General features: G+C 39.8%; 1 protein-coding gene across 9 annotated transcripts in view; it reads right to left on the reverse strand.

The window, feature by feature from the left end:
- NRXN1 (neurexin 1) overlaps window positions 1–15,953 on the reverse strand; it is a 916,310-nt gene that overhangs the window by 678,049 nt on the left and 222,308 nt on the right. The window lies entirely within an intron of this gene.

Consider the following 15,953-nt stretch of genomic DNA (forward strand, 5'->3'; position numbering starts at 1 on the left):
GCCAAGGAAATAAACTGAGATAAATTAAAAATAGGTAAAAGAGCATCCAAATCCTTGAGAAACAATCCTTTGGCCTGCCTATCATCTGTACAATTACTCCTTTCCTGCGAGGTTCACAACGCTTAGCCTTCTGATGATGTAAATACACCTCGCAGGGTCTGCACGTCTGCCAACAGAAATAAAACTGTAATTGATTCGGTTCTGTGATTATTTAACATATAAACATGTGCTCATTGAGAAAAATGATGTCTGGACACCCGACATTGTATTTCTGCCAAATACCAAGCTGATGTTCATAAAATCTTACTGGAGAGCACCCAACGCTAACTATAGGATTTCAAACTGCTGATTTGTAGAGATGAGTCATAAAGCCATCTACATTGTGCGGCTAATCAGAATTCCCATCCTTACCCATGCTCTGAAAAGAAGCCTACATTTTTTTATTTGGAAGCCACTCCGGAAAGCTTTCATTAATTTAAATTTCAGAACAGATTTCTCCCCATTATGTGTACTCAACTAAAGGCCTGTTAAACACAACACCATGATAGCAGTGAACAAATACCGGCTTTTTCCAAGGCATCCATTTTATTTTATTCTAGAATCCGGAGGCACTGAAAATTCAGGGATTGCTGCAATGCTTAGAATGTTTTGAAGACTAGAAAGAATTGGTGATAATTTAGTGATTTCTCATGCTCTGCAATTTGTTTAAAACATGTGAGACAAATGAGTCCATGCTCCTTAAAAGTGGCCCTAAATTAAGCAACGCAATAGTTGATAATTAGATGCATTTAATTCTAATTTTAAAACCATCTTTACTGGGTATGCTCATGATAGAAATACTATTCAACTGAATCCTATTATAACTTACATGCTTTATTTATTACACTTCATCTGAGGAAACATGTACATATTGCAAAAGCTGCATTCTTCAAACTTGCTGTTAAATTACTTGTATGCTTAATAAGTTTAGAGGTTTAGTTTTATTTTAACTTTGTGAAATGTATGTAAAGTTTCTTCCCTCTACCTTTAATATTTGGGGAAAAATATGTATTTTATTAGGGTTTTCAAGATAACTACGATTGTGCAACTAAAATGAGGCTGAAATGGCATAATCCTCAGGATTTTATACATATACATACAGGAGAGAAGAGGTTTTGAGGAAATCACAAGTGGGAAGTAGGCGTGTTGAGCATGTTGAACAGGGAAGGATCCCAGCAAAGACAAATGAGCTGCTGCACTGCCTCTTCATCATGGGCAGCACAGAAAAAGGGCAGAGAAGGACAGGATCCTGGCAGCCCACAAATAGCCAATCGCTCCCGGGCACCCTTGATTTTCAGTCCAGCCCGGCAGTGAAACCTCAGGGGCTGTTGCCCACTCAAAGGCCAGCTTCACCTGCTATACTATTAATATTAGCAGCATTATTATAACCATTCCCAGTTACCTTCTCTCTTCTCATCTCTCTCCTGAAGCTGTTACTAGAGATTACCTGAAAAGGGAAGGAAATAAGTGCCCAAAAAAGGCTAATGTAGGAAAAACTGCATGTTTTCAGGAAACTTTAATAAGACTGATTAGGTAGGAGGATAAAAAGAATCCAGTGATTACGTCATGCTCCATGCAGTCTGACAAGGCAAACCCTAAGTGGGAGAATTTTTTTTTTCAGCTGCAAATCTCTAGCTGTGTATAAAGTATGACGAACAGGCCACAAACATAAATTAGTGAAACCAAAAGGAAGCCATTTGGCAGCTCATTGTTTTAGCATTTTCTACATTTCAATTAAATACTCATGACAAGTTGGGGTTAGTGGAAATTCCTGAAGGCATTAAAGTGCTTGTTTAATTGAAGAATAATATAATAGTATTACAGGAAAAAAATGGCTCTATAAAAATATAAAATTAATATCCCCTAAAAGGATAAAGAATAGGTGCGCCATTCACTATTCATTTGAGATTTCTTAAATTGTAAAAATGAAAAGAGCCTGTTCCCTTTAAAAGACAAAGAAAATTTCATTTGTGGTTTGGTATTTAGGCCTGTTTGTGGGATCATTGATCTTCTGATTAGATACCGATCTCCCTTTTAAGTGATTTTACTATTATTACAGTATGATCCTGGTTCATCATATATATACACACACACACATATACATATATACATATATACACATATATATACACACACACATTATTTTATTATTTACAAAAAATAAGTTTAGAGTTAACAATATTATGTTGCACAGTTAAAAACCTGTTACAAGGTTAGAGCTCATGTTAAATGTTCTTACATAATAAAAGACTAAATTAAAAAAATCTTAAAGGAAATTTGTAGGAGACTAAACTCAACATTTTACACTTATTAACACAAAGTGAGACAGAGAAATAATTGCCTTTTTCCCAATCAACTCCTTGCCCTCGAAAATGCCACAATTTTCTGTATGTCATATAAAATAGCAGAGACTATGAATCATCAAGAAAATGTCCTCAATTATCTATTCCACTTTGCCATACGAACACAGCCTGTATTTATAACCACAAATGCAAAGGGAGGAATGCCTTAAATATATACCAGGCCAGCGCGATCTAAGCACATGGCTCTGCTGGTGCCTCTTCAGGAAGGCAATGAAGATGCAGGCCGCGGTGCCCAAGGCCTGTAGCTTTCCAAAAACCGAAAGCCTTCGCCAATAAATCACAACTGTTTCGCCATATGCCTCTTTGTCCTGCCAAGCATCACCAGCCTGCTCTACTTTTAAGCAAATTTCATTATATTATAGCTCTGAGCAATGCTCATTAAAAAGTATTACTGAAAAATGTCAAGTTGTTTTTATATAGAAACTGGAATTTATTTTCTACTGAGAAGTCAGATATTTATTGAACACAAGACATTTTTAAAACATTCACCTGGTTTCTCAAGTCACTTTGAAAATTATGTCTCTGTCTTGACTGTCAGGGTTCAAGTTCCCACTTAATGATTGTCTGAAGCACCAGCTAAATTTCACTAATACTTCGAAGTGATGCAGACAAACCATTACCTTTTGGGAAGTGACTTGGTCTCAGTTCAGTGGGAAATCTCCTCCCTGTTTCTTCACATCCTCTCCTTGACCAATCTGCTTATTTTCCTGTCTCCCAGCCAGTCTTCCCAATAATGCCCCCTTGCAGCCATATTTTAGGTGACTATAAGCTTCAGAAATCTTACCTCCACCACTTTTAGTTGTATGATCCTCAAAAACAGAGAGACAGAGAGACAGAGAGACAGAGACAGACAGAGAGAACTCATGGCCATGGACAACAGTTTGCTGGTTGTGGTGGGGAGGAGATGGGTGGAGGCGGAAGAGGGCAGAGAGGGGATAAAAATACAATACAATAAAATAAATTTCAAAAAAGACAACCTGTGGCATCTCAGTTTCCACATCTATAAAATGGGTGACTACATCCTGTCCTGCTTCTGGAATTTGGCTTGCGGCAGGAAATTCAGTAACCCATGTTCAAACATTATATAATCCATTGACCACAAACCAAACACAAAAACCAGAGTTTCACTTTCAAGCACCAAGCTCCTTCCTAAGGAACTGTTTTCTTTCGCTTCAGATGGTAAAACTCACTGTCTGTAAGACTCTGTGATCCAAGATGGACAGGATTAATATTTATTACCGACTATAAGTGTAGCATTTGCTTTTAGGTCCAGTGAAAATTCAGAAAATGTTGGGTTTTAAACCTCCAGAAGAGCAAGCCACCCTTGCTTTCTCTGAGGAGAGTGAGGAAAATCAGATACACTCAAACTGGGCCACGCGGTATATTTAAACCAGCAGTAACAATAATAATAAAAATAATAACCTTCTATGAATCCAATTGTTCTTAAATCCTGGGCCAAACCACTCTCTGAAAACTTGAGAGACTTTTCTAAAATGAGAGCCAATCCAGGAGGGGAGATGAGTCATGCTGTGAGGCCACCTTTTCTCTAATAAACCACATTTTTATGCAGTAAAATTAGGATACAGTTGAAATCAAGGTCACTTTTAAATGAGAAAGAAGCGACAAAAAGGTTTCTAGAGGTGCAGCAAGAAATGAAATAGGGGTGGGGTAAGATGGGCAGGCCTACTTAATTTGACTTGCTCAATGTCTATAAAGAGACTCAACAGAATTGTGAGTTGAGTATAAAAACCTCAGGCCTTTCTTTGCACTTTCTTTTTCTATAATCTCTTTCCCTCCCGGTATCTCTCCCCAGGATTGTCGACTTCCTCAGCAGAGAGAGACTGGAGGCTGGCCAAGCCATCCGTCATGAGTCTGTCTCCCTTATTCTCTAGGTATGGCTGTACCTAAAATAAAATTATAAGCACAGAACTTCCCATCTTACAAATACATGTACGGCAGTAAAGCTCAGTCAGAGTAAAGCTAAGTGCACTTGCTTCAGAGTAGAAATTATCATCATTTAAGTACACTAAGCAGCATTTATTTAGAAAGAACTCAAACAGAATCACGAGAAAACCATTAAGGCTCCACCAGGTAAATAAATATAGTTACTTTCAACATTCTATGAAGAGATACTTATCAACAGCCTAAAAATGTTCATACCCTTTGTCCTATTAATTCACATCAGGAAATCTATCCCAAAGAAAAGCAGTGTTTTTCACACAAAGATGCTCATTGCTGAATTATTTAGAAAGGCAAAGCTTTGGAAACAACCCAAATAACCAACAATGGTAAAATTGTAAGTATACTGATGCACTTACATAAAGAATAGGGAGTTAATTAAAAAGGTGTTAGGGTAACAGAAAAACATCCTGATATATTAAAATTCATATGATTTCAAAAATTTTTGTTTGCATTATACACACAAAAAGATTAGGACATAAAATCAAGATTTAGCAGTATTGAAATTATAGATTTTTTTTTAACTTTCCTCCTTTTTGTATATTCCTAATAAAATCAATAAATATCAATAAATGTTATGGTAAGTATAATACATACACGCTGAGTATTTATGTGTTAAAACTGAAAGCTTAATCTTTAGTTGGCAGTCTTCGAAAAACAACTGTGTTACTGTAGGTAAAGGAAGCTTTTAAAAAGGGAGGGGCAGGGCAGACTGATGCAAGAAACCTTGCTTTGCTTTTAAACGGGATGGTTTTCTTGAGGATACTTTGAAGTCAATCTTTTTCCTCCTGAAAGTGAGGATTTCTGTATTAAAGTGTTCGTATGTGGAGGCAAATAGTGCCTCTCAAGCATATTTAGTAATCAACTACAGCATTCCACAGAAATTATGAAACCCTTAATCCAGGTTCAGGCACCTGAGCTAAGAAGAAATGGTTACAGAGTCAGTAAAAACAAACAAATAAACAAAAAAACCCACACAACTTTGCCATATACACAGACCAACACATAGGAGGTGAGGTCTATGGTAGAGAAAAAAAGAAAGAGTCTGGGAAGGAAAGAGTGCACTATGGAAAGGAGGCAAATGATGACTTTGCAACCAGACAAACCCTGGCCCAAGCAAATCACTGAACGCTAAAGAAATACTGATGTCTTAGATCTCTCCCTACACATACACTATATCCTTCCTAACAAAGTTCCCAAGAAAGCACTTAAATATTGTTTAGTAATCACTGAGCAATATTTGAATATAGTGCAGTAATACCAGGCAAGCCTACCCACTGTCTCGTCACTAGAACTGTGCTCAAGCACGGACAGTCCCCGGCTGGGCAAGCCCAGAGAAAAGTCGAAGGGCACGAGCCTGTGGACAGGGGAGGTGACATCTGAGGCCTCACTATTCCCAGGAACTGGGACCTCTTTCCAACATTACCCACAAGGTCTCCTGACATGCTCCCAAGGGCGATGGGCAGCAAACAGAATGGCACTATTTGCACTCTGTACCTTGATGGAATCTGCGCACTCTGAGAATGTGCTATATTACAACTCCGCTGCCTTGCTTTATTACAGAGGTGTGCGGAGTCTGCAGTTGGGAGGGCCTTAACCATCTGAGAATTTCAAGTTTTTCTAAAACTAAAATAAGGAGCAGAAATAGTTTAACAAACTCAGCCAGGGCCCAGACACAACACTTGGATACAAATACCCCTCTTTCTAGACTGAAGCATGTTGGATTCCCTTTTCCTTACGCCTCATGTCATTTCATGGCAGAGATGCAATTATGATGCTTAGAACTGCTGGCCTTTACTTAATGGCTGACTCTCTAGTGACCAAGATTAATTAGTTGAAAGACCAAATCTAGATGCTAATAAAAGGTAAAGGGTTATCTACCATTTAATGAAATGGAATTTCATTCATCAAAAAGCAAGAAACAAAGGTTGATTATGTGCCCTCCTTAAGAGCCATTTTAAAATAAGCATTACTCTGGCTCTCTCCCCCACTCTGAGGTTGGTGGCATTCTTTGCTGCTGTTTTGTTTCTTTTTCCAGAGTATCATGGTCTTTTTTTCCCTTTTGTCTACACAGGTCATGCAAATCATGCAACTTCTGGTCAGGTGCAAAAAACAAAAACAAACAAACAATAAACAATCTAAAAGGGAAACCACTTTCGAGAGCTCTCACTCATCTGTTCCCACCAAATTACTCACAAAGCTGTGCTTCCAAGATGACCAGGCAATACGAGTGTGGTCTGTTCCAGCATAAGGGCTCTTTCCAAGGCACTTTGAAGTTAATTTACTAGGCTGATTGGTGACTTAAGTTTTCGTTACATAAAATGATCATGGCCCAAGGGAAAATATCAGAAAACTATGCACAAGATTGAATAGAGTTGTTAATTAACATGAGAATTATATTTAGGCCCCCCAAAAGTAATCATTGATTCTTGGCAAACACATAATATGAGAGCAATGGTGTGCACAGGTCACTCCTAAATCAGAAAACACTTTTCAGTAATTCTCATAATAAACAGATCAGTCTAGTAGTAAAATATTAGAATTAAACCCCTTGTTGCCTATGTATATTTCAAGATAAGAATGAATAACATGCACAGGTCCTTTTTTGTGTGTTTCAGAGTAGAATTTGTAAATCTTACAGTGCATTGGGTACAATGCCTTGCTGAATAGTCACAAGTGGCACTGATGGGAGCATGAGCTCAGAGACGGCCAAAGCTCTGAGGTTATGCCTACATGGGTATGTCCTACGTAAGGAGTATGTTTTCTCAGCCTAGGCTTCTAGGTAGCTTACACACAGCAAGAACACTGCCATAAAACAAGAGTATTAGATGAGGAATCAGGCACCAATTTTGCACCATCTTGTTATATAATTGGGGGAAAATTAATCACTCTGCATCTCAGCTACTGGATCTATCAGATAAGCACATGGTTGGGAAGGATCCAATAAGACAGTACATAGGAAAGTTCATTGAAAATCATACATGTTGCCAGGCCGGGCGTGGCTCAGCAGTTGAGCGTCGACCTGGGATCCAGGTGATCGGGGTTCGATTCCCGGTCAGGGCACATGCCTGGGTTGCGGGCTCGATCCCCAGTCGGGGGCGTGCAGGAGGCAGCCGATCAATGACTCTCTCATCATTGATGTTTCTCTCTCTCTCTCCCTCTCGTTTCCTCTCTGTGAAATCAATAAAGACATATTTAAAAAGAAAAAAGAAAAAAAGAAAATCATACATGTTGTGAAAGTGCATCATATAAGCTATGAAAGGGCAGATATGTCAGGAACATCAATAAGCTTCAGAACAAACCCTTATGATCTACTTTTGCTTCAATTTAGGAAATGGGGTAACTATGCATATGCTATGTCATTCTGTGGATACCAGAGATGGGAACCAGTGTGGGCAAGACTTTTTTTGTTGTTAATTAATCTGAACCTTTCCTTACCAGTGTTTCAGTACTATCAATCTAACTGATTTAGGTTCTCATTTAATTATTCAACAACTGATGAAGATCATCAGAGTGAATATCACTCCTATAGCTTATTTAGCAGCACCAGTTATTTGGAGGAAAAGTGTTCTCCGGCACTTAGAAAGTCTCAGGAAGCTGCCTCTAGAATTACAGCTTCTGCACAAGCAGATCACAGGCTCAGTTTATGCTTCAGGAAACTCTATTTAGTGGTCACTGCACATAGGGAATTTTTTTAAAATCTCACTGGACACAACCTGATCCTCTGCTTCTCAAACACATCAATCCCTATGATTCTTCAAAGGCCTCAGGTTGGTGTTGAATATTCCACTGGGAGCTTGGAAAATGAATCTTATCCCTTCACTGAGTTATTAGGCAAGTTTTAACATGTCATCAACAGAGAAGTCCAAAGAACCTATACTCTAAATTCAGAGAAGGGACCTTGTATTTTACTGCACATGAAAAGATGTTAGTGACACGATACTTGTTCCAACTATAGACCCCGTCTTCTCTTGGTTACCTCCACCCTGCCAGTCAAACCTTCCCTATTCCCCCCAGACCCAGAGTCCCAAGTCCTTTATGAAGACTCTTCTAAAGAGGGGAAGTGTCTCCTCCAGTGGGCTTCTAGAGCTCCTGTGAGGCACCTCTGTCCCTTAAGCCACCTCTCTTCTGCAGCTCCTTTCTTGTCCAGCTACCCTGCACTCCAACTGTACTCACTCCCACCTCCATATCCCGTCTTTAGAAACCATCTCTGAAAGTTCCTAAATATTCCTCAAATCTCAACAACAGTTTCTCAAATTCCCAAAACAACAACAACAAACCTATACCCACAATAGTGATTTTCAATTGTATGTGCATGTGTGTGGGGGGGGGGCATCAAATCTCCAAGGTGATGTGGTAGGAGGGTGGGTGGGACATGCCCTGTATGATGTGTCCTTCCACAGCTGCCTATCTGGAGGTGAGATTCACTGCTCATAGCCAGCACCATTTATTCACATTGTTCCAGTCTCTAGAACTTCTCCCTCACTTAACATCCTTCCAAATGGTTTTCTCACCTCCAGTCCTATTCTAACCATGATCTCAACCAATTAATTCTCTACCTTGCTTGCTGAGTGACCTTTGTAAATGCAAATTTGCTTATGTCATGCCTTGTTAAGCCCTTCAGTGTCTTTCCATCCCCTTGAGGATGAAGTCCAAACTTCTCAGAAGGGCAGAGAAGGCTGCCACGTCTGTTCTTATCTTTCCAAGCTTTCTAGCCCTTCTCTTCCCATCTTCTGAGGCCCTCCTCCTTTCCTGGCCCACTGATGTTCCGGGACACTCTGTGCAGCTCTCTAAATGGGATTAGTCATTTCTTTAAAGCTTCTGTAAAAGCTGTTCCTCCTGGCTAACTCTTGCTCTACCTTACCTGACGAAATAGGCTTCCAGGCTTCCTTCTTTTAAAACCCTCTTTATCACTGCCTCTTTGCGGCCTTTGACCCCTCTGAAGGATTTTTGGGACCCTCCCTTTAGCATTAACCTTATCATGGTCTTTATCACATACTAATTACCTTCCTAGCTTCTGTCACAATCTCACTGGACTCTCAGATTATTTTTTTTTAATATATCTTTATTGATTTCAGAGAGAGGAAGGGAGAGGGAGAGAGAGAAACATCAGTGATGAGAGAGTCACTGATGGGCTGCCTCCTGCACGCCGCCCTCTGGGGACTGAGCCCGCAGCCCGGGCATGAGGTTTGACCGGGACTCAACCCTCAGCCTCCTGGATCCGAGGCCGTGGTCGGCCGCTGAGCCACGCCAGGGCAGCCAGCTCTCAGATCAGACCAAGAAAGGGGACTGATTTTTAGGTTTTCTCTTTTCTTCTTTCTTTTCCTTGTAGAAAAATGTTCGTGTGTTTTTCTGTTTTGTGCCCTCATCGCCCAGCACTGTGCCTGGCACTGGGGAATGAACGGCTGAAGGAAATGAATGGATGGAGAAGAAGATATTTCGAAGACCCATTTCAAAAAGCACAAGACAGCGCAGTGTAATGGGAAGGCTATGAAATCCACACTCGGCAGTCTTAGGGATCTGGACAAACCAAACTACGCTACTTAGGGCCGGCCCGCCCAGTTCTATGTTGAGATGGATAATAGCATTCTCTCTCTAATTCTTCAAGTTTCCGCCAGAATAGACTAGCTGTATAATTAAAAGCTACACGACATTACCGCTAATTAATTCCAACTGGTTACTTCATTTCCTGACTTTCCTAAAACACTCTCTGGATTATGAGTTTTCAATGTTAGGGTCAGAGAGAGTGGGGATCAGGTCTCCATTAATTTCCCACTGATTATCTCTTATTTAATTTATCTAGGCCTCAAATTTCCCATCTGTGAAATAATGATGACTACACCATTGGTTTTTGTGGCTAAGCGGGATTATACATACAAGGTATATAGCTTAATTAATGCCTAGCGCTAATTAGAGCTTAATTAACGATTCTTCTTCCTCCCTCCTCCTTTAAATTATTATAGTTATTATTATTATTATGCCAGGCATCTAATAAATACTTAATGCATTAAAATTAATTAGTTTAAAACTTTTTATATCCAGGATCCAAATTTTGCTTCCCAGCCATATAATATGCCGAGGGAGAAAGGGAAGGAGCTCAGCACCAACAGATTAGCTTTCTTCCAGCACATGTCAGAGTTCTCCACTTTTGTCTTGTGACTCTGCCATTGAAGGCGATATTTTGTTCTATGTAGCCAGTTACAAGATTTCCTACACAGAGCAATGAAAAAGCCTATAACAACTAGTGAGCTGCCTTCCCTGCTGTTTCCTCCACAGAATGATTTTGCCACAAAAAAAATAAAGGGAACACCTCCTTTCATTGAATTATGACAAAATTTCAACTGACTTATTCCTCCTGGAACTTAGGAGTGTCCTACTTTCCCCTCCAATGACTCTCCCACTGAGATGACATGTGACGCATCCCAGGGAATCATTAGAACTGAAGAGAAGGTTAAGACTGTGCCATAACCATCAGCACTTCCTTTTGCTTAAGAAGGAAAAACCACTTTCCTTCATCTCTTCAGTCTATATCTCTCTGTTCTAAGGATCTTTTTGTTCCACTGGTCAGGAAAAGGTCTACAGGCAAAAGCCCATGGAAAGCAACAGAGACACCAACGACCTGATCTCTCTCCCTCTCCTCTTTCTCTCCCTTTCATATATATATTTATTGAATATCTGCTATGTGCCAGCCACTAAGCAATGCTGAGCAAACAAAGCCCCAACCTCTACGGAATGATGGAGGGACGAGACATAAAGCAAAAGTGTTACTAAAATATTCCAAGTCGAACAAATGACAAATTATACTTTAAATGCACCAATGACACATGGTATCTAAAGCTGAGTTTGAATAATAAATATTATTTTTGGAGGCTGGCAATCCTTTACCAACTGATTATTTCAGCTCCGGCTCCAGCCAGGGAAGGTGACAATGGGTAACACGTATTGAGCATTTACTGTGCACCAGACACTATGCGATAACCTTTTCAAGTCTTCTCACTTGATTGTTACACAGGCACCAAAATCCACAAGTGGTGATACGCGTATCATTACACCCATTTTATAGATGAGGAAACAGACTCAGAGCAGTAGAGCAATTTGCCCAAAGTCATAGAGTCATGCATCCCGGCTGCAGAGCACATGTGCACAGACATAGAAACTATGACACCATATCTCCAAAGGTGCTTCAGAAAAACTTATTAAGAGAGTGAATAAGTGAGTGTCCTGAATTTGAAAACCAAATCGCATCACCACACTTCAGCATCCTTAATCTACCAAAATGCTCAAGAGCTTGATATGCTGTACTCGTAATTTTTTAGTAAATAATGGAAATAAGTCCCTCGCCTCCCAAAAGGAGAACACCTGTAATAGTTCCTCCTAAAGATGTTAATCATATGTTTATGGAATTTGCAGAGAAACTGCCTTCAAAGTTCAACTGCCTAGAAGTTGCTCTTGTTATTATTGTTTAAAACAATGACAACACCTGGTACTTCCCACATCATCTTGTCTCAGAGTTGAAATTTGTAGAGAAAGAGAAGATATCAGACCAGCTCCTATAAAAACTACTTAGACCAACCGAGAGATAAATTATATCCCTGAAGTCAATTTATCTTGCAGGATTTTGAAGCACAATTTTTAATTTGAGAGAGAGGAAAAAAAAATGTTTTCTTTCCTTCTCCTATTCAGTAGACTTGACCAGCTTTCCTGGGTCCATAACTCCAACTGTTCATTGTAAAAGAGAAAACACCTAAACTGTCTGAAATTTAACACAACTCTACTGAGTTAATCAGAGGGAAATTTAGTCTGAGAGCAAGAGGAGAGGGGGACAGACAGGGAGAGAGGAGCTCCTCTCAAACATAAGGAAAATGTGTAAGGTGCCACCAGGAGAGGAAAAGTATCACCTCCTAGGTGTTTCTCTATTTTCTCCCTTCTCCCTGTTTCCTTATCACCGCCGCTGCAGGGAAGGGGAAAGGGAAGAATTACTCCCGCCAAGCACTGCATGTGTATGGGTGAGGCTGGTGAGGGGTGTGCATGCGGTAGACATGCACCACAGCACACCGCATGCAGTGATCACTGAGGCCTCTACACGCATCAACAGAGCCCATGGGAAGATAAGCACACCCGGGGCAGGAAGGGGCCTGCGCAGGGTCTCAGCCATGCGTCTTGTTGTAAGTACCTGGCTCATAACACCCTGCACGTCAGAGTGCAGGAAAAGGAAGCAGGTGAAAACAAGAATAAAAACAATGAGCCAGCACTTTTTTGAAGCTTTCAGAAGCTCAACAGAGCAGGAGCTCCTGTGAGATAGGAGTGGAAAGGTACCTACAGACAAATTGATGTGCACCAGCAAGATCTTAAATTAATTCCTTGCCCTTGATCACGTGCAAAGCCAAAGTTAACAGTCTCAGTGGCTGATTGGTTTTTATACCTGGGAAAGGAAGGAACTTTTGAGTGGCCTGGCCCTTTGCGTCTGGGCAGATAATTAGACAGAGCTCACGTACCACAACAAAGCTCTCGATCATCATGGATTACAGGCATGTGCATGTTTAAAGAAGATTCACAGGCGTGAAAGAAGGATTTTTATAGAATACATTACTTTCACATTTCTTCCAAGAAACACAGAAATCAGGGACAACCAGACGAGAAGTTCCTATCTATCAGAAGGAACAGAAATGGACTTTGATATGCTTGGCTAAGCATTTCTCCAAGATTTATGGGTTGAAGTGTTGCCTACGGGGATAAATGGGGTGGGGGTGAGGGAACTGAAGTTGTGGTCTGAGAACTACATGAATTATTTACAAAAATGCATATTCCTTGCTGAATACTAAAATACTGAATCTCAGAAGAAAGCCCCCTAAGCTTTTCTTTATATATTTTTTTTAATTGATTTTTTAGAAAGAGAGGAAAGGAGGGGGGCGGAAATATCGATTGAGAGGTAAACATCAATGGGTTGTCTCCCACACCCACCTGGACCTGAGCTCAAACCCATAACCTGAGTATGTTGCCCTGACCAGGAATCGAAGCCATGACCTTTCCGCGTATGGGAAGATGCTTCAACCAACTGAGCCACACTGACCAGGGCTAAGTTTCCATTTTTAACAAACTCCCTCTACAGGGATTGGCAGCATCATTGAGTGAAGCAACAACAGAGGGCAGAAAAATGTATGTGGGGGTGTGGGGGGGTGTTTGGGCAAAATAGGTTTACAGGCTTCCTTAGACGCCAAGCAAGGTTTCATGATTTAACAAAGTTCCACAATCACTTCTAGTGTTAATAATGGAGTATGTTAGGACTAATCTCACCTAGAATGCATGACATCAATTAACATGGCTTGTTGCTGCCCAACCTCACCTATGAAAGTTTTAAGGAGTCTTTTTAGGCTAAACTTTCACAGGTAGATAAGCTCCGCAAAGACTGGTCACCAGACAGTAAATTATCAGGACTGCATTGTTTCTTTAGCTCAGACATGTAGATTATAAGGACTGTTTTGTTGGGCAGGGTAGAAAGTCCTGCATTACTAATCTCTAAGCAATACATTCATTAGTGAAAGTCATACCTGGATAAAACAGACAATAGAGTTGTCTGAAGGAGTACCTTTGGTCATACCAAGGTATTCCAAAGTTGGGAAAACTATTTAAAAACATTTGAATAACATTAAAATTAATGAAATATCTTGAATACATTGACTAGATGAAGGATTCCTGGTCTTGATTATCATGAGAACTTAGGCAAATAAGTTAATTTCAAGGAGTCCTAGAAGCTGAAGGCAGTTGTCCAAAGAATTGGTCGAGATCCTGCTTAGTCCAAGTTGAGAGAAGGCACAGCTATCATAGCCATGGGGAAAATGCATGAACATTATAGGAACATATGCCTCAAATACTAAACCTAAAAATGTCTTCAACTGTTCCATTGTATATGTTTGTTTTAATGCACTGGTTTAATTGGTTTTCCACAATAACAAATCATTATTATCACACTTAGCACCTTGTATTATAATCATCTTTACAACTTCTTCCCCAACTAGACTATAAACTTAACTGTAGAATGAATACATTAATTTTAAAATTTAGAGTGCCTAGTATTTTGTGTGATGTTGTACACATTTTCAATAAATGCTGATCAAATCAATCTGTCCTTCTGAACGTTTATTTTGCAGAGAGAATTTGTATCAGACAACTCAATAAACATTACAGTAGTGACTACTAGATTTCTGGCACTGTGCTAAGGCACTGGGGAGGCAAATATGAATAGAAAATAGTTTCTGCCCTTGAGAAGGTCATACATAGTCCAGTAGACGAGAAAATATCTCAAGATATTACAATGCTACAATAAATATCTCTGTTAAACAACAAATATTCCTTTAAAATGAATAATTCCCTGTACTAAGATCTTCATATGTTGAGTTTGTTTGAATTTACCTATGCGACATAATTTATATTACTACTGTGTTTTAACTCTGGGCCATACAAGTAATACAGATAAGGACACGTAACTAATGTTTGTTTATAAACATGCCCAAATATATATAGTTGCCTACTAAAGAAACTGTAGAAGAATTCAGACTTACAATCTGAGTGTTAAATTTTATCAGGCAGTGTAAACCTGGCTTATCATTTATCATTTGTTGATATAAAGGCAAATTACAAAAACACTAACCGTATTTCTAATTCTAAACAGGATTTCTGCCTGAATTTCTGCCCAGGCTTGGTGACTCTGCGTTTTTACAAATATGCACCCAACCCCACCTCTCATGAATCTGATATGGTTCTTTTCCACGTCAAGATAAAGCCATGCAAGGCAAAAAACGTTGAGACTGTTGGAATTCTCAGCCATATATTTTTAACCAAGTAGAAGTATGTGGAATGTTCTAATGAAAAGGGCACTGAATTCAGAGATAGGGAGATACAAATCTTAGTTGAAATTGGTAATAACTAATTTATAACTTCAAACAAGTAACCAATCTTATTTGGACTTTTCCTTTTCTTGTAACAGGAAAGTATTTAACTAGGAAGTCTCTAATGTCACTTCTGTCTCCAAGAATCTGGGATGAACAGTGAGTATCCTCAGAGATTTTATGTGGAAGAAATGGCTGGTTGCAGCTGAGCCCCAGACAATCTCCATCTGGAAGTTCTCACCCCCAGGGAGACTCTTTTACATATTGAGTGCTCGGTGCTCCACCGCCCTCACACCCTGCGGACACTCCCTCATCAAAGTGACACTTGGATTTAAGGATATCAACTGGAAAAGCAACAATCACCACAAACTACAACAACATACGTCCACAAATAGCCTGAATTTGAAAGCAAAACTCTTTTTTGGAGATTTTCAGGACATGGTCTCAGCTATTCGGCTTCCTGGAAAATAAAGCAGATGGCAAGTGTTAACACTTCATGGTTTCCTGAAAACGAGTACAAAAAAATGTAAACTGTTCTTTCAAAATCCGTTTAGGAGGCTCTGCAATGCTGGGGGATACAGCTACGATTTCTGGGTTCTGCATAAGAGACCCCCCTTTTGCCTCATCGCCAGTAGGTATCTACCTACACTTTAGACAGTGCAGAAGGTCTCTCCCAACTCTTGAGGGCAGCCCTTAGAATCTGCAG

Source organism: Miniopterus natalensis, chromosome 13, assembly GCF_054644295.1.
Source record: "Miniopterus natalensis isolate mMinNat1 chromosome 13, mMinNat1.hap1, whole genome shotgun sequence".
In the NCBI taxonomy this organism is placed as follows: Eukaryota; Metazoa; Chordata; class Mammalia; order Chiroptera; family Miniopteridae; genus Miniopterus; species Miniopterus natalensis.